This window comes from Cervus canadensis, chromosome 28 (assembly GCF_019320065.1).
Source record: "Cervus canadensis isolate Bull #8, Minnesota chromosome 28, ASM1932006v1, whole genome shotgun sequence".
Classification (NCBI taxonomy): Eukaryota; Metazoa; Chordata; class Mammalia; order Artiodactyla; family Cervidae; genus Cervus; species Cervus canadensis.
Genome location: NC_057413.1, coordinates 9,405,850 through 9,429,895, shown reverse-complemented (window position 1 = coordinate 9,429,895; position 24,046 = coordinate 9,405,850). Strand labels below are relative to the sequence as shown.

The 24,046-nt window shown below is 46.1% G+C and overlaps 1 protein-coding gene across 6 annotated transcripts in view; it reads right to left on the bottom strand.

Annotated features, from left to right (window-relative positions):
• Positions 1–24,046, bottom strand: part of LOC122429878 — a 136,134-nt gene that overhangs the window by 6,084 nt on the left and 106,004 nt on the right. Inside the window, exons 1-2 of one of the 6 annotated variants that reach the window (XR_006266181.1) lie at positions 22,600–22,732; positions 21,035–21,900 (exon numbers count right to left, since the gene is read on the bottom strand). The exons of 4 other annotated variants lie outside the window; for them this stretch is intronic. The gene's annotated coding sequence lies outside the window, so the exon portion shown is untranslated. Of the gene's footprint in view, positions 1–21,034; positions 21,901–22,599; positions 22,733–24,046 lie in introns of those variants that run through there. One more of the 6 variants, XR_006266174.1, reaches the window with a different exon arrangement.

The window sequence follows — 24,046 nt, the reverse complement described above, 5'->3', positions numbered from 1 at the left end:
ACTCAGAGGTGCAGAAGCAAAAACAACTGATGAAGCTGTATGTCACCAGGAGAACCTAAGGCTTAGGGATAAGAAAAACTCACCAACAGCTCACATTTTCAAAATGGGCCTCAGTATTCATTCGCCTAGACAGAAGATTGAAGTGGAGAACTTGGTTAAGTTGATGAAATGTTAGAGCTGAGAAGCACATAGTGATCACGTGGCCCAAGCCCCGGTGGGACAAATGGGGAAACTGAGGCCCAGGGCAGTCACACAGTGATGCTAGTGCCATGACCCAGGTTTCCAGCCACCGAAGAAATCTGTATTTCATCTACAGATTATTTTTCTAAGAAACCCACATGATTCTGATGGTACAGGAAAGGAATTTCAGCTCTAAATTTCCTGGCCTGCCGTTGTTCAGATTACATCCTGAAGCCCTACTAGGAGCAGCAATGCAGTACATCAGGAGAAGACATTGCCTGGGGAGAAGGGCTTTTCCTGGGGTTCTTATGTGACTCACACGTCTTCATGCCAGTGTGCTGCTTGGCATGCATGCACTCTCAGTTGCTAAGTCGTGTCCACTCTTTGCAACCCCATGGACTGTAGCCCACCAGGCTCCTCTGTCCATGGGATTTCCCAGGCAAGAATACTGGAGTGGGTTGCCATTTCCTTCTCCAGGGAATCTTCTCCAACCAAGGATCGAACTCATGACTTCTGCTTGGCAGGCAGATTCTTTACTACTGAGCCACCAGGGAAGCCATGTTGCTTGGCACACAGTAGGAATTCAATTAAGTCTTTACCGAATGAACAAACTTTGAGTGTGCACTTGCAAATCTTATTAGTTTAAGAAAGACAGTGATGGCCCAGGGGCTAAGACTCTGTGCTCCCAATGCAGGGGGCCCGGGTTCAATCTCTGGTCAGAGAACTAGATTTCACATGATGCAATTAAGAGCTTCCAAGCCACAACCAAAGATCCCGCATGCCACAAGGAAGATCGAAGATACCATGTGACCAAAGACCCAGCACAGCCAAATGAACACATATTATTTTAAAGAATCCTTTAAAAAAAGAGAAAGTGATGATCATCATGACCTTTTGCCAATTAGCAGGGAAAGAGAGCAAAGAAAGAGGGACAATACACATAAGTAGAAGGATCAAGAACCCCGGAAAAAGAGTCTTCAATTCCAGCTGTCCCCGCTGCCTGCCCAAGACAATTACCTTTTCTGAACTTGGTTTTTCTCACCTTTAAAATGGGATAAAAATGTCTATCTCACAAGGTTTTATGAAGATTTTGGAGAAGGAAATGGCAACCCACTCCAGTATTCTTGCCAGGAGAATTTCAAGGACAGAGGAGCCTGGTGAGCTACATACAGTCCATGGGATCGCAAAGAGTTGGACATAACTGAGTGACTAACCTTTTGAAGATTTATTCTGATAATATCAACTGCTTGGCACTGTATCTGGCACCCACTAGGAGCTCCATGAATAATCAGTGAGACTAAGAGAGAAAAAGACACTGTGGAAACACATGTCCTGTTGGGTTTCAAAGAAGTGTGTTCCTACAAGCATGCTGTCTGACAGCATCACCTTATGACAAAGAGGGGCTATGTCCCCACACCAAAGCAAGTCGTGCCCGTCTGTTCGCGGGCTTCTTTAATATGAACCGCCCCGCTCCTCCCAGTTTCTTGCTCTTGGCTTTTTTCCCCTTCCTTCTGCTCATTTCCTTTTCCCTCTCACTTTTGTCATGATTTCACAGTGGTTTCAAGGGCTCCATCTGCCTAGGTCTCAGAACATACACCTTGCTCACCACCAATCTCAAGGGAGCTGAGATAAGGCCCTGGGGTTTCAGGGGTGGCTCCAGTCATGGGGGGCATGCCTGGCTCCAGGCACGGCCCTGTTCAGTCCTGATGCAGAAGGGACTCTTTCCCCCAGGCTCTCATGATCACGGGTCTCCTCTAGGACCCCGAGCCAGAAGAGATCAGGGGAAAGACAGCAACGAGGGGCCCTGCTCTGAGGGCAGGCCCCCTGGGGCAAACCCCGAACAGCTCGGCTCCCTTTCCCAGTGCAACCAGAGTCATGCCTGAGCCACCAGCCCCCGCACAACCCATCCCTCCCACACCCCCAAACTGCCACCTTCTGCAACTGCTTAGATCATTCCCCTGTTCGGGAACGTGGGTTTGGAAAAACCGTTTAGAAACAGGGCAGAGGGAGCACTTAGTGGCAGAGAGGGACAGCGCAGTGAGAGCTGGTCAGGGAGGGCACACCCACGGAACGGCGAGTGGGCAGAAGCTGGGCACTCTCCTGAGTGCCGGACGCAGGGACGATGTGACAGGACGCAGAAATCCACACACCTTATTCGAGAACCCGTGATGCCTCCGTGTTCCCTCCTCTGCTGGGCCTTTCAAGTTTACAAGGCCTGTCCTGAGACCTAGACTCACTCACAGCTTAACAAAGTATGAAATGGAATTCCAGTGCAAGGTGATGACACAGGAGGCCCCAGGTCTCATCTCCTCCCATGGACACACCAAATCTATAGCTACACATGGAAAATTCCCAGTGAAGAAACCCAGACACAGCTGAGTGACCCCTGCACATGAGGTGAATGAGAAAAATCCCCACATCAAAACAGGTGGAAAGGCTCAGACACACTCTTGCCTTAAACCCCACCTTTGGCACAGCGGCATACAATCGATGGGAGTGAGGGGACTCACAACTCCTAGATTCTTTCCAAGGAGCAAAAGACCCAACATCCAGTGCCCCCAGTTTGGAGACTCCCACTTGAAGGCGTGTGTGCTAAGTCGCTTCAGTCCTGTGCAACTCTTTGTGACCCCATGGACTGGAGCTCAGCAGGCTCCTCTGTCCATGGGATTCTCCAGGCAAGAATACTGGAGTGGGTTGCCATGCCCTCCTCCAGGGGATCTTCCCCACACAGGGATTGAACCCATGTCTCTTATGTCTCCTGCATTAGGGTTAGTTGCTCTGTCATGTCTGACTCTTTGTGACCCTATGAACTGTAGCCCCCCAGGCTCCTCCATCCATGGGATTCTCCAGGAGAAAGATTTCCTCTTTCAGGGGATCTTCCCAACCCAGGGAATTGAACCTGGGTCTCCTGTATTGCAGGCAAATTCTTTATGATCTGAGCTAGCAGGGAAACCCACTTGAGGGATGGGCCCCCAAAGAACCTTGCTCTGAAAGTCAGTGAGGCTTTGTGTCCATGAGACTCACAAAATTATAGTTGACAAAGAAATAGTTCAGTACCACTAGATTGGTCTTACTTGAAATATTAAAGGGGAGTCTTCAAGCTGAAACAGGTGGATGCTAATTAGTAACAGGAAAACATATGAAAGTATAAATCCCACTGGTAAAAAAAATATATGGTTAAATTTGGAATACTCTCATGTTGTAGTGGTGGTGGCTAAATCACTTATAAATCTAGTATGAAGGTTAAAAGACAAAATTATTAAAAACAACTGTACAATAATTTGTTAATGGTTACACAATGATTATTTATTAAAAATAACTATGATAATGTGTTATGAATTGCGACATCAAAAACATAAAATTGGGAGGGAAGGGTAAAAATGTAGAGCTTTAATATGCATTTGAAGTTAGGTTATCATCGGCCTAAAAGAGACTGTAATAAACATGAGTTGTTTTATGTAAGCTTCATGGTAACCAACCACAAAGCAAAACTTACAGTAGATACACAAAAGACAAGGAGAAAGGAATACAAGAAAACCACTATAGAAAGTCCTCAATCACAAAAACAGAGAGCAAGAGAAGAAAGGAATGAGGGAATTACAAAGCAACCCAAAAACGATTACCCAAATGGCAACTAGTACATGTCTATCAATAATCACTCTAGGTGTCGTTGACATTTTCATAAAAATGAAAATTAAAAAGCGAGGACAGCCAGGCGAATCAGCCAGAGTAGACTTTAAGCCAAGACCATTACAGAGTGATAAAGAAGTCAATTCAACAAGAGGATATAAATATTTGTAAATATTTATGCACCCAACAGACTTCCTCGGTAGTTCAGTAGTAAAGAATCTGCCTGCAGGTTCAATCCCTGGTCAGGAAGATCCCCTTTAGGAAGGCATGGCAACCCACTCCAGTATTCTTGCCTGGAGAATTCTATGGACAGAGGAGCCTGGCGGGCTCCAGTCCATGGGGTCACATGACTGAAGCGACTTAGCGCACACACACACACGCATGCATCCAACATTATTGCTGTTGTTGTTTAGTCGTTAAGTTGTGTCTGACTGTTATGTGACTCCATGGACTGTAGCCTGCCAGGCTCCTCTGTCCATGGGATTTTCCAGGCAAGAATACTGGAGGGGGTTGCCATTTCCTTCTCCAATGCACCCAACATAAGAGCACCTAAATGTATAAAGCAAATATTAATAGATCTGAACAGTGAAACAGACAATAATACAATAACTGAAAAGTGGGGGCAAGGGTGCTTAATGCTCTTCTCTGAGCAGCTGGGGGATAGAACCCCCACTTTCAACAGAACAGCCACAGCAGGACTGCTCACGGTGGCTCCTACAGAAAAGGCGCAGAGGTGGGGTCTAGGGGTCTCTACACAGAGACAATCAGAGTTCTCAAGGCTGGAAAGAATCTTAGATGTCAGCAGGCTCCACTCTCTCATCTCGTGGTTGTAGTTGTGGTACCTGGAGAGATGAAAGGACTTATCCAAGGTCACACAGCGAATGCTCACATTTCCCCTAATTCAAGGGGAGCCTCCTTATACACATGCCCTAAGGGGCTGATACGGGCCGCAATGCAGGGACCACTGGAGGGCTCTCTCTGTACAGAAAAATGGAAGAGACAGAGGAGGAAAAGGCACAAAGATGGGCAGAGAGTAGGAGACGAATGGTCCATGCACCTAAGTCTGCAGAGACCTCTCTCCAGTCAGTAAAGGCTTGGGGTGGTCACTGGTGATGCCTCGTGGGGACGAGGCTCTCTGCACGAGGGCTGGCAAGTGCGGGGTGACCCATCCATGGACAGGGCCCAGGGCGGCTCTGTGTGGCTGACACCGGACAGACCTGCACTGTCCACAGTCGCACAGGCTCTCGGGGCACACTGACCAGAGGAAACGAGAAGCAGAGAGCATAGGACTGTGAGCAAACCCTTCCGGGTCCTTCTCAGGGATCACAGAGCTCTTCCCCTCCTGGGGTTGGCACCCTGGGTGGGCCCTCGCCTCGTGGCGGGGAGTTCACAGCAGCAAAGTGGAGTGCTTCCTCCGGCAGGACATCTCTGGAACCAGCGGGCTGCCTGGGTGCTGATGGCATCCTTGCTGGGAGGAGCCACAGCTCCGGACGGAGGAGCAGTGTGGGAAGGGGGTCCCTTAAAGCCACACAAGGGAGCCCACAAGGGAACCCCATGTCCTGTCATGGGGCTCAAGTGTGGGGTGCAGCCGAGCGAGACCCAGTTCCTCTCCGTCATGTGAGCGTCGTACACGACTGTTCGTCCTAAGCTTTCCTGTGCATTGATAAGCAGAAGCACCCCCTCCTGTGTCTGGGCTCATCTTTCCTTTTTAAAACTCTCCCCTTAGCTTGCGTGCTCCTCATTCAGCCTCACAATAGCCCTGGCAATAACAAGGTGCCAGCAGGGAAGAGCTACGGTTTAATAAAGCCGGGGCCCAGCGGCTTCCGCTACCCACACTTAGCGCTCTAATAAAGCCCTTTCACCATTCCAGGCTGCAGTTGCTACCCCGGCGTCTGAAACAGAAAGGATGCTTTCTTTATATTCAGGACGCGGTTGAGAGCAGGCATGGATTTCAACCACCCTGGGTGGGGATGGGAATCAGGTGCGGGTAGCTCCCAACCTAATCAGGTGACAGGACTTTCCGGGAGTTGTGAAGCTTCTAGAAGTTTCTAGCGTGGCTCCCATCCACTCTAGAGGCACTGGGATGCATCACTACTTTTACGCACGTGGCTAACTTGTTTCCTTGATTTTCTTTTTGCATAGAGAAATGATCTTTTCACTCTCCCCTGTAAAATCATGTAGTGGACTGGAAAAGAGCCCCCTCAGAGGCAGTTCTTTCTGCAAATCCCACCCTTTCATGGCACTTTATAGAATGTGAGCCAAGGGCTTTCATCACCCTTGCATATTTACTCAATGAGTCGCTTGTGCTATTACTTTGTGTTTTTATAAAGTGTTTTTGTGCTGTTTTTATAAAGTGTTACTTTGTTTAATTACAAAGTCATTCAAGACATTGGCTAAAAATGCACGCATTCATGAAACATGTGAGTTAGACACCGAAAGACCTCTATTAATTGTACCCTCTGGAGATCTGGGTGATGTGAGGGGGTTTTTATTTTAATTTTCTGCCTTCGTTACGGGGAAAACAAAAGGATGGCTGGTTGGATGGGAAACCAGGTGGAAGCTCACAACAGAACGAAGAACGTCTCCTTAGCATGCCAGGCTGAGCCTCTTTCCCTGCAGGTAGGGGTGCTCTGACTTCTGTAACTACTTTCTCCCCCAGATCATACCTGCCTTCAGCTGGCAGGGCTCCTCTGGTGTTGGCTAGTGTGAAGGAAGGACAGGTGATCAGTGTCGGGTCAGGGTATGTGCTGAAATGGGAGTGCTATGCAGAGGGCTGGGCTCAGTCATTCAGCTGTGTCCGACTCTGCAACCCCATGGACTGTAACCCCGCCAGGCTTCTCCATCCATGGGATTTTCCAGGCAAGAGTACTGGAGCAGATTGCCAGCTCCTTCTCCAGGGAATCTTCCTGACCCAGGGATCGAACCCGCGTCTCTTGCGTCTCCTGCATTGGCAGGCGGATTCTTTACCACTAACGCCACCTGGGAGGCCCCAGGACTGAACTGTGTCCCCACCCCACGCTGAGTTCACATGTTGAAGCGCTAACATGGGGTGACTGTTTGGAGCTATGGCCTTCGTGGAAGGAATAAAGGCTCAGGAGGCCACACGGATGGCGCTTAGATCTGATTGGACTGATGGCCTTACAAGCAGAGACACCAGAGCACTCTCTCTCTCCACCGTGTGGGTCCCCTGGGGAGCGGGTGGCCAGCTGCAAGCCAGGAAGTGAACTTTTACCAGACCCTGACCACACCGGCCCCCTGATCTCAGACCCCCAGCTCCAGATATGTGAGAAAATAAATGTCTGTTGTTTAAGATTTAAGCCACACAGTTCACGATTTCTCCTTAGGGCAGAGGAAGGGAAGCAGGACACCCAGCCTCCCGGTCCCCCCATCTCAGCCCCTGTCCGACATTGCTGTACTTTCATTTCTTTCCCTACTGCCAGCTCGGGGACTCTGAAGATGGGATCGGTGTGTAGGGGTGTTCTCCTACACACCTGCGTGTGTCTGGACTCAGCCTCCCTCCTCCCAGTGGGACCTTCTACTTCTGTCTCTACTGCAGTCCAGGTCCCCAAAGGGCCCCGAGTACTGGTAAACTTGCCAATCTAGAATGGGGAGAGAGCCTTGGGGCACCCTCTACACACCTTTGAATCACATTCTCCGTGTGTTTCTTGCTCTCAGCCAGCTTAGCTCAGATATAAATTCACTCAACAAAGCTGGTACCCCTGGTGGCCTTGGTTTAGAGGTTTAAAAGTTCTCCTCCACTTTTGCAAGTTCCAAGCCTGCTCCAAGCCTCAATCATTGAATTATTAATTATTTAGTCTCTCCTGCTCCTTATTGACTGCAGCCCACACCCCAGAACTGCTGGTGGACTCAGGTTGGCGTCATCAATGTTGGCTCACAGAGATCCTGCCACCAGCCCCTCCTGCAGCGTGAAATCCACACATAATTCAAAAAATGAAATCAACGAAAACCCAGGAGGCACATGGAGCCAATAGGAAGATTTCTAGCTTTTGCTGCCAATCTTTAGCAAACATGTCTCCAAAACCACACACCACGGTGTGTTCCAGGATGCAGGGGTCTTTTTGAAGTGGTCGTGAGTGGGGAGAAGGGAAGTTCAAGGAAGCTGAGGGGCAGAGGGGACCCGAAATCGGTGCTTCTCAGGCTTTTCTTGATGACCCAGGAGTATGTGCGTCTACTCACACACACAGGCGCATTTGAAACAACTGTTTCACAGAATGATAACTACCTTTATTTCCTGAGATGCACGCTAATATTATGTAGTCGAATCTCATCGATTTCTCCAAAAATGTTGGCTGAGAACTAACCTGATGTGATGGTTAATAGTAGCTGTCAACTTGACTGGGATGCCCAGAGGGCTGGTAAAATGTTATTCCGGTGTGTCTGTGAGCGTATCTCCCACGTGAGTGGTAGACTGAGGAGAGCAGATGGCCTCGCCAATTTGTGTGGGCTTCACCCAACCTTCACAGGTGGCTTAGCAGTAAAGAATCCACCTGCAATGCAGGAGACGCAGGTTCCATCCCTGGGTCAGGAAGATCCTCCGGAGAAGGAAATGGCAACACACTCCAGTATTATTGCTGGGAAAATCCCATGGACAGAGGAGCCTGGTAGGCTACAGTTCACAGGGTTGCAAAGAGTTGGAACACGACTGAGCGAGCACGCACAGGTTAACATTTGCAAGGATGTGGAGAAGAATCGGTGTTTACATTTTAGGGACATACTTTGGTTAGAGGGAACACAGCAGAGTACTTCAGATCCATGTCTTTTGAGTCAGAGGTGCCTCTGAGTTCAAGTCTCAGCTTTGCCCTTTAAGCAGCGGCACAGGCTTGGATGGGTCTTTTAACATCTGTGTGCCACGTGGACAAGGAGACTTTGCTCACAAGGTTCTCATGAGAGTTCTGAAAGATGAAGGGCTTAGCACAGTTCCCCCAAGACAGTCTACTCCCAATGAAAGAAGTATTGTTATTAATGGGCAAGCACCTTGTCATGTGCTTACCTTGGAGGCTCTGAGCCCTGTTCCTCCTGCTTCTGCTGGAAGCCAGTCAGCCCCAGACTGGGCTGGGCAGTCAAGTCTGCCTCTGGGATTGGGGGCAGAGGGATGTTTATTAACAATAGTAAATGAGGCACCATTCATCTCAGCTGCTAAGCATGGCCATCCAAAATGCTCGTTTGCAACGTGGGTCTTAAACCCCAACTGCCGCTCTGCCACTTCTTGTCATTTCCAACAGATCATGTATATGATCACAGAATGGCCATCGGGCAGCTGAAATCTAATCTTTCTCAGATGATGATGTATTATATTAGCGTATGCCAGGCATTCCGTCTTTCTGAATCGGTTCTTATCATAATGGGAATGATAATACCTGCGCACCATATCTCACGCGCAGGTTGAGAGGCGTGAGTACACTTAAAAATGCAGGAAGAGGCTTTGAACCCCTCGCAGACAGGCATATTATCAATACAAAGGTTTTACTATTTATTACGACTGTCTATCTTTCCTGGGTATTCCATTGTGAAGATTTGTGGATGGCACTTCATCTTTTTTTTTCTTCTTCTTCTTCCTTTTTAAAGGATAAAATTCATTTCTAACTACCTTTTGAAAGCCAATTTATGCTTTGGCCATTTGATTAATAGGAGTGAGGAAAACCAGCTCCCCTATCAAAGCGCTTTTGAATAATTCAATGCTCGATATTAAAAGAGGATGGCGCCGCCTGACATGGTTTACTTTCTACTTTGTGGGGGAAATACGAGCTGCCCCTCCACCCAGAAGCATGCCTGGGCCCAGGTAGCTCCCTTGTGTGCATAAATATCAGAGCCCAGCCCTGGGTACCCCGAGCCCTGTTTCCTGCCTGGGGTCCAGGTCACAGGCCCCAAGGAAGGGATATCTTTCTCTAACTAGTTCACCCAGGAGGGTGACTAGGTGCACAAGGTTCAGTGTATAGACTAGCTGAGGCCTTGCCCCTGAGTGAAAGCCTTTGGGAAGATACAAGGTCAAGCACTGTCCCCCCACAGACGTGACCACAAGTCCCTGGTGGACACCCGGCTGGAGCGGACCCTTCGGACCGCAGAGCTTCTGCCCACAGGTGCCGCAGCCCCCAGGGAAGGAGGGCTAAGCCGCTGTCCTCTTTGCCTTAGGTAGGGCAGAGCCTGCACCGGGAAGCTCAGCCTCGGGTGTTTATCTAATGCCTGTTGCACAGATGAAATGAGAGAGGTGTGTACATTACCGGCCACCTAACTGCACTGCTCAAAAGGCACTAACCATCACCCCTCCCCTCTGCCACTCCGGTTCCGCTTTCACCCTTTCCACGCCAGCCCCTGCGCCCCTAGTCTGCCTTCCTCCTCCTGTTCTTCCTCCCCTCCTCTCCTTCCCACACCCAGGCTTCCAGAAGGTTCACATAGACTCCAACTGCGTCCCGCGTCCATGATGATCTCTTCGCCTCCATATTCTAATTTGCTTCATCCTCCCTTAGTTTCCTGGCTTTCTTTCTAGTTTATCAACCTCCTCTGGTTTTAAGGGCATGATGAATGAAAGTACACATGGTGGGAGTTTCTTTTTTTTTTCTTTTTCCTTTTATTCTAAGTGCTTTAAAGGCAAAGGTCCCTGTGTATTCAGTGTACTTTCCCCAAATGATGCTGGCGGTCTCCAAAGCCATACATATGATGATGGAGGTGATGGTGCCGCGAGGCACTGTCTGGCCTGGGGGACCCCGAGTCTAGCTGGGCCATTCTTAAGCCAGTGGTGAGGTTCTGACAGCTCTAACCCAACTCAGAAGCAGGACGGTTAGTGCTGGTATTCAGAACGGTTGAAATCTTCATCTTCAAGGTGTAATGTTTTGCTTGCTGCTGCTGCTAAGTCACTTCAGTCATGTCTGACTCTGTGCGACCGCATAGACGGCAGCCCACCAGGCTCCGCCGTCCCTGGGATTCTCCAGGCAAGGACACTGGAGTGGGTTGCCATTTCCTTCTCCAATGCATGAAAGTGAAAAGTGAAAGTGAAGTCGCTCAGTCGTGTCTGACTCCGCGACCCCATGGACTGCAGCCTACCAGGCTCCTCCGTCCATGGGATTTTCCAGGCAAGAGTAATGGAGTAGGGTGCCATTGCCTTCCCCGTGTAATGTTTTGAGGAATATCTAAAAGTCTACTCTTGTAATTGAGTCCGTCTGTGTTAAACATTGTCATGGAAGTATCTTATTTTCCAGTTGAAATAATTTATCAGCTTTACTGTGACTTCATTGACCAGACTATAGTGACTGAGGGAGGGACAATTCAGTCCAACTAACAATCACCTGTTTCATTAAGGACAAACCTGTCATCTTTTTTTCAGCTGTCTGACCAGCATCTAGAGGGATGCTGAGCACACGATAGTGTCTCCACAAATGCTGGTAGGATAAGTGAATGAGTGAAGGAGTGAATAATAACATGCTCAATATGGTGCCAAACGCCCTTGCTTACCAAGAGGGGGAGGCCACGTAACACACACCAACCATCTGTTCTAAGAGCAGTTGTGATTGTGTTTGTGTAGAGTCTTAAGAGAACAAGAGCTCAGAACAGTAAATTGAGTGGCTGAGTGAGAGGCGGGCTAAATAGGCCATCTTTTCAGGTCACGCATAAAAATTTTAACTGGAAGAAAAACATTTTAATTGGGAGGATAAATTATTTATAACATTATTCTCGAAATACAGTTAAAAGCTGCAGAACTAGCCATGTGCTGAGCTGTGTGATGGGAAAGCAGAGGCGGCTCCTTGTGCTGCTGGCGGCCCATGTGGAGGGCAGTCTCCTGGCTGGGAGAAGGCTCCCCTCCTGGACCAGCCACCCCAGAGAGGACAAACGGGCCACACCACCCTTCTGCCTTCCTAACTCCTCAATCCAAACCGTGAAAAGACTTCAGGCACTTGCTTTGTTAGCCCAATGCATATGGCTGGATTTTCTTTGATTTTTTTTTTTTTCCCTTGTCCACAGTAACTCAAAGGATCAGAACCCCTTCAGGATAATAAGAAGAAAATTATTGGACTTCCCCCCGGACCTGCTGAATTAGACTCTCTCGAGGTGGGGACTGGGAATCCACATGAGAAAACCCAAGTGCCCTCGATGAGTTTTATTCCTAGAACTGACCTTATATTTTAGATTTTACAAAAAGTGAACAGAGAGTACTAAGTTTCCATGGCACCCTCTGCCCACAGCTTCCCCAGTACTAACCTGACATTTGTTGTTGTTACTATTCAATCGTTAAGTCGGGTCTGACTTTTTGACTCCATGGACTACAGCATGCCAGGTTTCCTGTCTTTCACTGTCTCCCAGAGTTTGCTCAAATTCACGTCCATTGAGTCAATGATGCCATCCAACCATCTCATCCTCTCCCGCCCCCTTCTCCTTTTGCCTTCAATCTTTCCCAGCATCAGGGTCTTTTTTAGTGAGTTGGCTCTTCACATCAGGTAGCCAAAGTATTGGAGCTTCAGCTTCAGCCTCAGTCCTTCCAATGAATATTCAGGGTTGATTTCCTTTAGGATTGACTGTTTTGATCTCCTTGAAGTCCAAGGTGCTCTTAAGAGTCTTCTCCAGTGAGTTCTTTTTAGAATTGACCTTATATTTTAGATTTTACAGAAAAAGTGAACAGAGTACTGTTTCCATAGCATTCTCTGCCTACGGCTTCTCCTAGTACTAGTACTAACACCTTACGTTACTATGGTGCATTTATTATAATTAATGAACCAATACAGAGACATTATTATTAATTCAAGCTCATAGTTTATTCAGATTTCCTTAGTTTCTACCTAATGTCCTGTTTCTGTTCTAGGATGCCATATTACATTCTCTCAATGATTTTTTGTTTTTATTAATTTTTAATTACAAAGAAAATTTGTGAATATATTCTCTTAATAAAAGTTAACTATTACTGATGAAAAATCCCTTTAGCCACCCCCAGAGGCAAGCAATGTCAAAAGTTTAGAGTCTATCCCTCTGGTCATTGTTCTCTGTGTTCATATCCACAGACGAATGTATCACGGACAGAGTATTCCTTTGCATTTCTCAAACATAAGTTAAATGTTTTTGTTCTGCACATGTCGTTCAGCTCCTCCCTTTGTTAACTCAGTAATAGTGATTACTGATGGTTTTATGCAATGAAACCTACCAGATGCTTTTACAGTGAGGTTAAACATCCATAGCTTGAATATGCTATATTTTATTCGTGAGGACTCACTGATAGGGCATTACCCCTTCTGTCCTGGTGCATCCACGCTTGGTCTCTGGCCTGACACCATGGGGAGCTCTTTGTGTCCTTGGGTCCTTTAAATACACACAACAAACCTGCTGATTTTATGCAACGAAACCTACCAGATGCTTTTAAACTGAGGTTAAATATCCATAGCCTGAATATGCTACATTTTACTTGTGAGGACTTACTGATAAACCTTTGCATTGTTTAGACTATTCTTTTTCTGCTTCACTACTATGAATTTGCAAAGAATACATCCCTGTACATATTTGGGGCTGTTTCTCTCAGGCCCTATATTCATTTGCAGGAACTGCTGTAACAACAACGACAAAAAAACCCAGAAACTGAGTGGCTTAAAAACTGATCGTCCCTGGAGGTTAGAAGTCCAAGATGAAGTTGTTGGCCGTGTTCCCTCTGACAGCGCCAGGAATGGCCTTTCCCAGGTCTCTCTCCTAGACTCCACGTGGCCTTCCCCTGAGTGTGTCTCTGGGTCTATGCTTCTCTTTTTTAAGGACACCAGTCAGGTTGGACTGGGGTATGACCTCATCTTAACTAATCGCATCCACAATCACCCTATTTTCAAAAAAGGTTACATCTGAGAGACTGGGCAGGAGGGTGAGGACTCCACATAAGAATATTAAGTGGACAAGCCAACTCAGTTGGTAAAGCATGTCTTTGAGCCTGTGCTAAAATATACATGCATTTAAATATTAGTAAATGATATGTGTGTGCTGTTGTACACCTGTGTGCCTTATAGAACCTCCTTAAGCTAGCTCCCCAGGAAACAGACACCCAGGCTCTGAGCTGTGCACGCTGGGACGTTAGTGGGGAGAGGAGGTGAGCCCCGTGCAGTTGCCAGCAAGGGCTCAGCGGGTCCCTGGAGTTCAGGGTTGGATGGCCCCTCAGTGCTGCCTAGAACTGAGGCAAGGGGCTGGGCTCTCTACCCCCACGTTGACCAGTCACCAGACACAGGCTGCCCAGGATGGGCAAGGCAGCTCCCCTGGGCCAAGGGCAATCCCCTAGGGGTTGCTCAGCCATGGGTCTTTGGCAGTCACCCTTCCCGCCAGCTGAGGAACCAGCTAGAAAGGGCATCTAGGCTGTGCTCCACAGCACCCTCCTCAAACACAGACTCTCAACAAGACATTTAAAAGGATGGTGTACAGTCAAACTCAAACAGAAGTTATGGTACTTTCCCTGATACTGAATGAGGCTGGCTGATTCCCTGAGATACACAGAATCCACCTTCTAGACCATGGCTGGGTCATAGAGAATATGCATTTTACTTATTTAGTTTAATGTGGACCATTTTTAAAGTCTTCACTGCATTTGTTACATTGTTTCTGTTTTATATTTTGTTTTCTGGCTGCAAAGCATGTAGGATCTTAACTCCCTGACCAGGGATCAAACCCACACCTCCTGCACTCCAAGGCGAAATCTTAACCACTGGACTGCCAGGGAAGTCCAGAGAACATGCAGTTTAAATTTTAGTAGAAACTGCCAACAGTCTTTGGCCACACAATGTTATACTCCCATCAGGAGTATTTCATTATCTCATATTCTTATGAGATGAGATGGTACCCATTTCATTATCTCATATTCTTACCAGCCTTTGAAATTATCAAACTTCTCAAGTTTTTCACCAATATTGAGTGTAAGAACATCTCATCCCTCTAATTTCCACTTCCCTGAGTCCTTAGAAAGGTTGAGAGTCTTCATTGTGATTTACATTTTCCTATCTTCTCCCCTCATTTTTTGAGTTCTGTCTTTTTCTTACTAACTCATAGACATTACTTAGATCTTTGAATATTGAACCATCATTCATTCTTCAGCACAGTAAAATCTGATAACCACACTCCCGTTCTTTCCCTGGAAGCTCTCTTCTCATCTTCCCTGATGAGTTTGTCCACAAGACTAACTAGACGGCTCTGGTATCAACTTGGACCCGGAAGACTTGGCGTCTCAGTCCCAGTCATCACTTACTAATGACAACACATGCATGTGCACTTAGGCTGTTGACACGGTCTCTCCGATCCTCAGTTTTCTCATAAGAAAACATGGGGATCATTCCCCCTCCCAAGATTGTTTTGAGGATTTACCTACATTGTGTATGTGAAATCTTTATGGTTACGGCTTATTTTTTGGCCTTTATAATAAAAATATAGAAGTCTATATAGGTACATTCTCTCCCCACTGCCTGGGATTCGTTCATCACTCATTTCTTCATTTTTTTATGATTCACTAAAGGGAAATTTATTATTGCTCACCACCTGCTGTGTCAAGCATTGATGGATAATGTGGTTTGCACCCTGAAGGAGGCCAATGGGGAGAGTGGATTTAAAAAAATAGAGTCCACTTATTAAAGATAATGGAGAAACTTTGCATTCTTTCTTGTCATGTTTCAGAGGACTTTTATAAATGAACGTGGGGTCCGGCTGCTCACTGCTCAAAAGCCAATAAAGAGGCCAGGTTGGTGGGAAAGGAAGTTTGCTTTATTCGGGATGCTGGCAACCAGGGAGGGAGGGCAGACATCTGTCCAAAGGCCGACTCTCTCCCCCGACCCTGCAATTAGTGGGCAAGAGCTTTTATAGGCTGAGGAATGGGCTACATGCAGAAACAGCACAGTCAGTTCTGACAGTCATCTTGGACTTAGTCATCAGTGGTCCGACCAGCATCATGTGCTTCATCTTGATTAAGCACAGTTAGTCTTCGGTTCCAGGGTCAGTTTGTTCCCATTGCCTTGAGGCTACTTCTTGGAATTGTGACATATGCCATGGCTACCGTCTAGTCACCAAGTAGTTAGCTTTTCCACCGGGTGGGGGTTTCAGTATCCGTAAGACAGCCCACAGGATATGGCTTAGGTATTATCTATAAACCTTGGGAAAGAGCTAAAGGTCCTTGACTGTGTTTAATGACTAAACTATTACTGTTTGGTCTCCTCTGACTGTTTTCTTTTGTTTCTGCGTGTTCTCACTTCTCTGATTAAACTTATTCTTTTGCTAAGGTTGTTGCACAGACAAAAGGCAGGCAGAGGACGTGGGGGGCAAGGACCTGCCCATTTAGGTCCTGCTCCACTTTACTTTCGCCCCTCCCCGCCTTGGCCTGGAAGGAGAGAACTATACATATAAATGCCTACTGCATCCTGAAGAATCAGAACCTGATATTCCCTGAGCCAGGCCTTAGCCCTGGGCAGGGTGGCTGGGCTAGAAGAGATATGTAGGAATTGTCTAACTCCTCTGGAACATCCAGCCTCCTGGTCACAGATAGTTTAGGCAGCCTGGCCATCTTCCTAGCTCCCTCTGCCCTGCTGTGCCAGCGAGGAGGTAAAGAAGGCCACTAGCTGTGCCCAGGCAGCTGGCCACTGCAGGGGATCTGACTTCTGCCCCGCAGGTCTGGCCACATCCTTCTCTCTCTCAAGTGCCCCTGAGTATTTAAGCCATCCGTCAGCTATTTGCGATGAAAGGGAGGACAGATTCAATCCTGAAAGGAAACCATGTTTTCCAATCACACTGTTATCAGAGAACCTCGCCTTTCTAGTAAGCAGGGTTTTGTCCATCTTAATAAAGGATTACTTTCCCATTTTTCTGTTAGTCTTGAGTTAGCGCTCTGCTGGTTATAAAAGCATGGTCTATTCAAGAAGTGGTGAGAAATTCTATGACACTGAAGATTCAATAAGCTCTGCTGAGTGAAAGTGCTAGAAAGGTAGGTTCCAACTCAGTCATGAATGCATTTATACAGCCAACATTGTAGTGGTGGAAATCTGAGTGTTTAAAATAGGAGAGTAGGACTTCCCTGGTGGAGGAGTGGATAGGATCTGTCTGCCAATGCAGGGCACACAGGTTTGATCCCTGTCTGGAAAGATCCCACATGCCAAGGAGCAACTACGCCTGGGCACACAACTGCTAAGCCCGCCTATGCTCTGCAAGAAGAGAAGCCACGGCAATGTGAAGCCTGCACACCGCAATGAGGCGCCCCCACTTGCTGCAACAAGAGAAAAACCCTCGAAGCAACAAAGACCACAGACCCAGCACAGCCAAAGATAAATAAATAAATAATCTACTAAAAAAAATTAAAACAGGAGAGAGCAAGGTTAGATTTAATTCTTCAGCAGATGAGAATAGCACCAGTCCTGGGTGTTCATTGGAAGGACTGATGCTGAAGCTGAAACTCCAATACTTCAGCCACCTGATGCGAAGAGTTGACTCATTGGAAAAGACCCTGATGCTGGGAGGGATTGGGGGCAGGAGGAGAAGGGGATGACAGAAGATGAGATGGCTGGATGGCATCACTGACTCGATGGACATGAGTTTGAGTAAACTCCAGGAGTTGGTGATGGACAGGGAGGCCTGGCGTGCTGCGGTTCACGGGGTTGCAAAGAGTCAGATACGACTGAGCGACTGAACTGAGCTGAACTGAATGAAGTGACAGACAGCTGGACGCTTCCGTTGTCAGCAGCATCTTCACCCCTCCTCTGGGGTCCCCTCTTTAGCCCACCACCACCCTGGCTTTATCCTAGTAATCTCAGGATATCTGAAGTACAGTGCAAATATGCCTTCCAGCTCTCCTGCATTCTGACTGCACAGTGAGGAGATAGAAATGTACTTAACAGGAAATCACACAGAACAAACTGGAAAGCAGGAAAACCAACATAAAAGCTGACTTTGCCTCTGAGCCTAAGCTGCATGTTTCAAGTGTCTTTCCCCTCCCTGACCATAGCTGACAAAAGGCGGCCATGTCGTCCAGGCATCTCCCACCTGGCCTGTGTCCCACACGTCTCCAGCTGCAACTTTACACTCTCTTCTCTTCTGAGATTCTAGCGTTTTGTGTTTTCTTCTCCTGGTGGTCTTTTACAATCTTCCATTGACGTATAACTCATGGTTCTAAAATGTACTTTTAATTAGTATTGAGGTATACTGAGGCCAACAGATCAGGAGATGACTGCCATTGAAAAGGCAGCTTGGGGACTTCCCCAGCAGTCCAGTGGTTAAGACCCCATGTTTCCAATACGGGGGGCGGCAAGAGTTCGATCCCTGATTGGGGAACTAGGATCCCACATGCCCTGTGGCGTGACCAAAAAACAAAAAAGAAAAGACAGGTTGTTATTCACAGTTCCCAAGGGACAGGCTCTGTCAGGAGGCAAAGAGAGCAAAAGGAAACGTGGGCAAAGCTTTCACGGTGGTTTGTGTGGGAAGGAATGGGAGAGGCAGGGTAAACAGGCTTGCTTCTGCTGTTGTTTAATCGCTAAGTTGTGTCTGACTCTTTGTGACCCCCGCGGACTATAGCTCGCCAGGCTCTTCTGTCTGTGGGATTCTCCAGGCAAGAATACTGGAGTGGGTTGCCATTCCCTTCTCCACGGAATCTTCCCAAGCCAGGGATCAAACCCGGGTCTCCTGCCTGGCAGGCGGATTCTTTACTGCTGAGGCAGCTAGGAAGCCTGTAAACAGGCTTAGGATTGGCTAGTTCTAATGATTTCAGCAGGCTCTGGGGTGCAGGCGTGGGGCTGACCCTAGTTGCCTGGTACCTGGCTGCCTTAGTTCAGATGGCTGTAACAGAATCCCGTTGACTGCCTGGCTTAAACAATGGATATTTTTTTTTCCCCTCAAAAGGATGATCATTATGATAGTTTATTTGGGGTATGTTGATAGTGTTTGGGCCAGAAATTTTTAGAATATGCAGATTTCATCCTTGAGTAGTCTTCAGTTCAGTTCAGTTCAGTCACTCTGTCATGTCTGACTCTGCGACCCCATGAATCGCAGCACACCAGGCCTCCCTGTCCATCACCAACTCCTGGAGTTTACTCAAACTCATGTCCATTGAGTCAGTGGTGCCATCCAACCATCTCATCCTCTGTCGTCCCCTTCTCCTCCTGCCCCCAATCCCTCCCAGCATCAGGGTCTTTTCCAATGAGTCAACTCTTCGCATGAGGTGGCCGAAGTATTACCCCTTGACAAAGCCCTCAGAGTAAATACATGCATAGAAAAATGACATGCAAAGTTAAACAACACTTTGTTTTTAACTGGGATTTCAACGCCTAAACTACAATGGACTTCAGTGGCTGGACAGATCCTGTCTCAGTGAGCTCTGCCTAGGATCACAGCAGAGAGAGGCCTGATGTCATCTGTTCTTTTCCCCCAAACATAAGCCTTCACACTGTATCCCTCCAAAGAGAAGAAAGGGCAATGCAAATTTCCAGAGCCAGAAAGTAAGCAGGAACCCTAGCCAAAACTTGAACAATGCTGGCCTAGGTCTTCAGCCTCAGGCTTTCTTAAGCCGGTCAGGGGTTCACTCCGTTGGGGGAGAAAGAACATCTGAAATTGATAGTAAGAGAGGCATTGCTTCAAAGGAGCTGAAGAGAGGACAACCCCATCTTTTAACACAGCCATTACACCCACCACATTGGCCAATGAAAGATCACAAAATGTGACCAAAGACAGCAACACCTCCTTCGGGAGGGTGAAGTTCTCTCCCCGCCATCCCCAACCCAAGGAAATTAAAGGGAGAGCCTTGACTTCTTTTTCCTAGAAGCCAAGGATCCAGGGCTCCTTCTAGCTCACCCCACCCAGCCCCACCACATGGCCTCAGATTACGAGTTTTCTCATTTCACTTCTGCCATAACTTCACCCTGCACTTGGATCACCATTCTTTGTAATCAGTTCCTTCTGTTGATCAAAACAGGTGACAGAGTTAAGGTTTCCATCTCCACAAAGAATGGAAAAGTGTGTGCAGAAAAGCTGATTGTAAAATTAACCGTAATGCATACAACATGGTATTGAAATTCTTACGCAACTACTCATTCTGTTAGGCAGAAAATGGTCTTAGATCTTGAAAAGTAAAGTCTACTCTAGTCTATGTATTTGGATCCACACCTTATGTAAAAACACATCTGTCCTTAATTCCTAAAGGCATTGGAAAGATAGATTTGTTTTAATATAGAGCATCTACTGGTCTTTTTTTCTACACAGCTTTCAGTCATTTCCTTTTACTTTAAAACGCCCTAACCTTCTTCCCGGTGCTTACTCTACTAGCTGCTGGTGGCTCAGAGGTAAAGAATCTGCCTGCAATGTAGGAACCACAGGAGATGTGGGTTCAATCCCTGGGTTGGGAAGATCCCCTGGAGGAGGTCATGGCAACCCACTCCAGTATTCTTGCCTGGAGAACCCCATGGACAGAGGAGTGTGGTGGGCTATAGTCCATAGGGTCGCAATTTACTTTCACTTTAAAGCCCCCTACCCTTCTTCCTGGTACTTACTCTGCTAGAATTCCCCAGAAAAAATTTTTTTTACTGACTCCATCAGACTCAATTCATAGAGCTATGATGACTTACTTTCTTTCTTTGTTTTCTCTTCTCTTTTTCTGAGCCTTGAGTTTTAACGCTAACGTATATGAATACTTTAATTCCAGTGTAGAAAGGTGAATAGCTGATTCAAACTATCAGTCCTTTGTATTTATGCCTCCACACAATTTGGGTCTTTTCTTTCTTTTTAGAGTAGATGCCATTTTTTTTGGCTATGCCCAGCAACATGTTGCATCTTAGTTACCCAACTAGGGATTGAACCTGCACCCCATGGATTGGAAGCTCAGAGTCATAACCACTGGACCACCAGAGAAGTCCCTAGAATAGATGCTTCTTGAGACTGGGATAATTTCTGGGGCTTTGGTTGGAATCATCTCGTCAAGAGCAGTTCTTCACACAGAATGAGGATTCAATAAATATTAACTGACTCATGGTGACAAAATGAACAAAGATGCACTTACAGTTGATAGAAAAAACCAACATTTTGTTCTCTTCTCTACTTTTTATAGATATTGTAACCCTGCTTCTTTAGTTTTTCCAGGTTATAATAGTAATTTTCTAGGAATCTTCGCTTAAGCAATATGTTTCACAGCTTAGATCCTTTCTTCCAATGCAGGAAATTACTGGACATGTGAAAACACATATGACCCCGATCTGGTTTAAAAAACCTATTAAAATAAGAACCATTTATTCTGCCCAATACAACTGCATATTAATTTTGCATTATGTGCAAATATTTAGGTATGGGTCCATGTACACATACATCCATTAAGCAGTCACATACCTAAATTAAAAATGACAAGCTGAAAAAAAAATTCAAAGTGCAAAGGTTTGATTGCTTTGAAAATAGCCAATTTAGAAAAGAGTTCAGCCTTTAATTGGCCAAGTTAAATAAGGCACAATTACTACTAACTTGGTCCCCAAAGATTGGCTCTAATCGTGTCATGTTTAACTTGGCTGGTTAAATTGCAAACAGTGTTCTCCTATCCTGATTTGGTCCATTTACCCAATATAATGCCTTTCTATGGCTGACTTTTTCTTTCCTGACTTAGCTCTTTCTGTGAATGGAAACTCCATGGATTAGGAAATACTGTACCTATTTTTTTTTTTCCCAGAAGAACAGCAAAAGGTATGTGGTGTGGTTGTTTTTTAGAGAGTTTCTGATACAAGTTTATGCATATGTAGTTTTACAAATGTCAAAGGTTCATAATACGTGTATGTGTATGTCAAAGCTCTTCATATACCTGCTATCTCAAAATACTCTTGCAGATTTTTGTTTTGCTTTATGTTAACAGGTGAGGAAGAAGAATGTTCTTTTATACTTGCTGTATCCTCCTCTGTTACTGAGAGGTGAGTAGTTTAATTTAGACATTTAATGTTCAATTAGCTGGCTCAAGGATTCCACACAGATCCACGAGGGCGCAGAGTAAGATGGTTAAATATTTATCTCAATTTCTAAGAGCATCGGAATTCAGAGAAGGCCAATTTCTTTGTTCAGAATGGTCAGTGTCATGCATAGTGGATTAAAAGGGCATCTCATTTCATATGTAACACCATGGAATGCATCAACCTGAAAAAAAAGGAAATCTTTTTGTCTGGTAGAAAAAAAATATATATATATGTGCATGTTAAGCATTCATTCATTCATTTACTTAAAAACAATAAACATTTAAGGATTGATAACAATGTGCTCAGTTCTATATTAAGCACTACGTGCATGCTAAGTCACTTCAGCTGTGTCCGACTCTTTGGGACCCTATGGACTGTAGCCCACCGTGCTCCTCTGTCCATGGGATTCTCCAGGCAAGAACACTGGAGTGGGTTGCCCTGTCCTCTTCCAGGGGATCTTCTTGACCCAGGGATCAAACCCATATCTCCTGTGCCTCCCAACTTGCAGGCAGATTCTTTACTGCTGAGCCACCAGGGAAGCCCATATTAAGCACTAGACAGGCAGAAACTGGTAAGACACAATCTTTGCCTTTAAGAAGCCTACACATTTTACTGGGTTATTTGCACATAAACAAGTCAGGAATGAAATGGCTTCAGATTCCAAATTTTAATTCTTTGTGTCTCTATTTAAGGCATAACATTGCTTAGTTTGTCTTCAGCGTCTCTCTCGCGTGTCATCCAGTTCTGTTTGGCCTCCTTCCTCGGTTGCATCCCTCTCCCGCCTCAGCTTCCACTACCTTCATGGGCACATGAACTCTTAGGAAAGAGTTAATTAGTCCATCTTGTTACAGCAAATCATCTAATAAGACCTCTGTCTCACCTCTCCCATGGCTGTCTGCCTTGTGGGTTTAGTCGCTCAGTCGCATCCGGCTCTTTCCGACCCCATGGACTGTAGTCCACCAGGCTCCTCTGTCCGTGGGGATTCCCCAGGCCAGAATACTGGAGTGGGTTGCCATGTCCTCCTCCAGGGGATCTTCCTAACCCAGGGTTGGAACCCAGGTCTCCCGCATTGCAGGCGAATTCTTTATCATCTGAGCCACCAGAGACAACAAAACCATATGCTTATGAAAAAGAGAAAATTTTCAGATACCTTCAGGTATACTATTTACCAAAGAATAAACTAGACACACCAAGGCATTTTTATCTGAATTTGCAGCTTCAATCCTAACACTTTCCACATTTTCTATTCTGCCAAGTCAGGACGTGCTTTCAGACCAAAAAGTGTGTTGGGGATGTGGAAGGATTGGAGGGGGCACGCTCACCATACCACATCCAGGTCTACAGATGGGCAGAGGGATGGTCCAGATTCTACATTTATCATCAAAAGTAATATCCTGATGTGGCTTTATCTGATGTGCTCTTTCTGAAAGATCCAGGCTTATAGCCTCAACTAATAAATCATCTGCATCAACATATCGCTCGGTTGTAAAGTTTGGATTTTCAGTAACACATAAACGATGAAATGAATCTGTACATAAAATGTCTGTTAGCCTTGTTGATCATTCAACGCACAAGCAAGTGAATGAACAAATAAAAACTCACCACTATGGAATATAATGGATTCTGTGAACTAAAAAGGCCAGAGTTACAGAAGTCTCAGTAATATACACCCTATATCATAAAGAATAATTTAGAATTAAAATAGAATATTTTCTTCTGGGATTCAAGAGAAGGTGTCTATGAGTTATGCTGATATGTGTGACAGGAACACCTGACCCCACAGACGGTTTTATTGTTTTTTAAACAAAGTCTTACCCATAGGTGAGCAGGCAAAGAAGGAACCAATCTTGTCAAAGTTAGAGGATGTCCCGCCCCCATCCACACATGTGTGCATGAGCAATACACGTGCACAGATGCCCATGAACCCACATCTTCAATGTGACCCTTGAAGAGTCTTCACGGAGGACTCAGACCATCTCTGCTTACATTTACCCTGATAGAGCCTGAAGCAGTAATAGCTGGGCTTGGCTTGGTGCCTAAACTGTAAATTTGTAATTAGTTCCAGGGGAAAAAAAATGACACTCAAATCAAGAATGAGCTTGGGAGAGAGAGAGGAATCTGATTTGGAATGTCTGCATATACTTATGAAATCATCTGTGAAATACATGGAACCTTGAGTCCCAGGTTTTAGCTGTGGCTACTAACTAATCTGATTACCTTGAATAAGTTACTTAAGCTCTCTGTCCTCCAGTTTTCTCCTATTTGTAATGAAGAACTGTAGTAAAATAATTTGTCTACCATCCATCATGCAGATGCTGTGTGCTCCC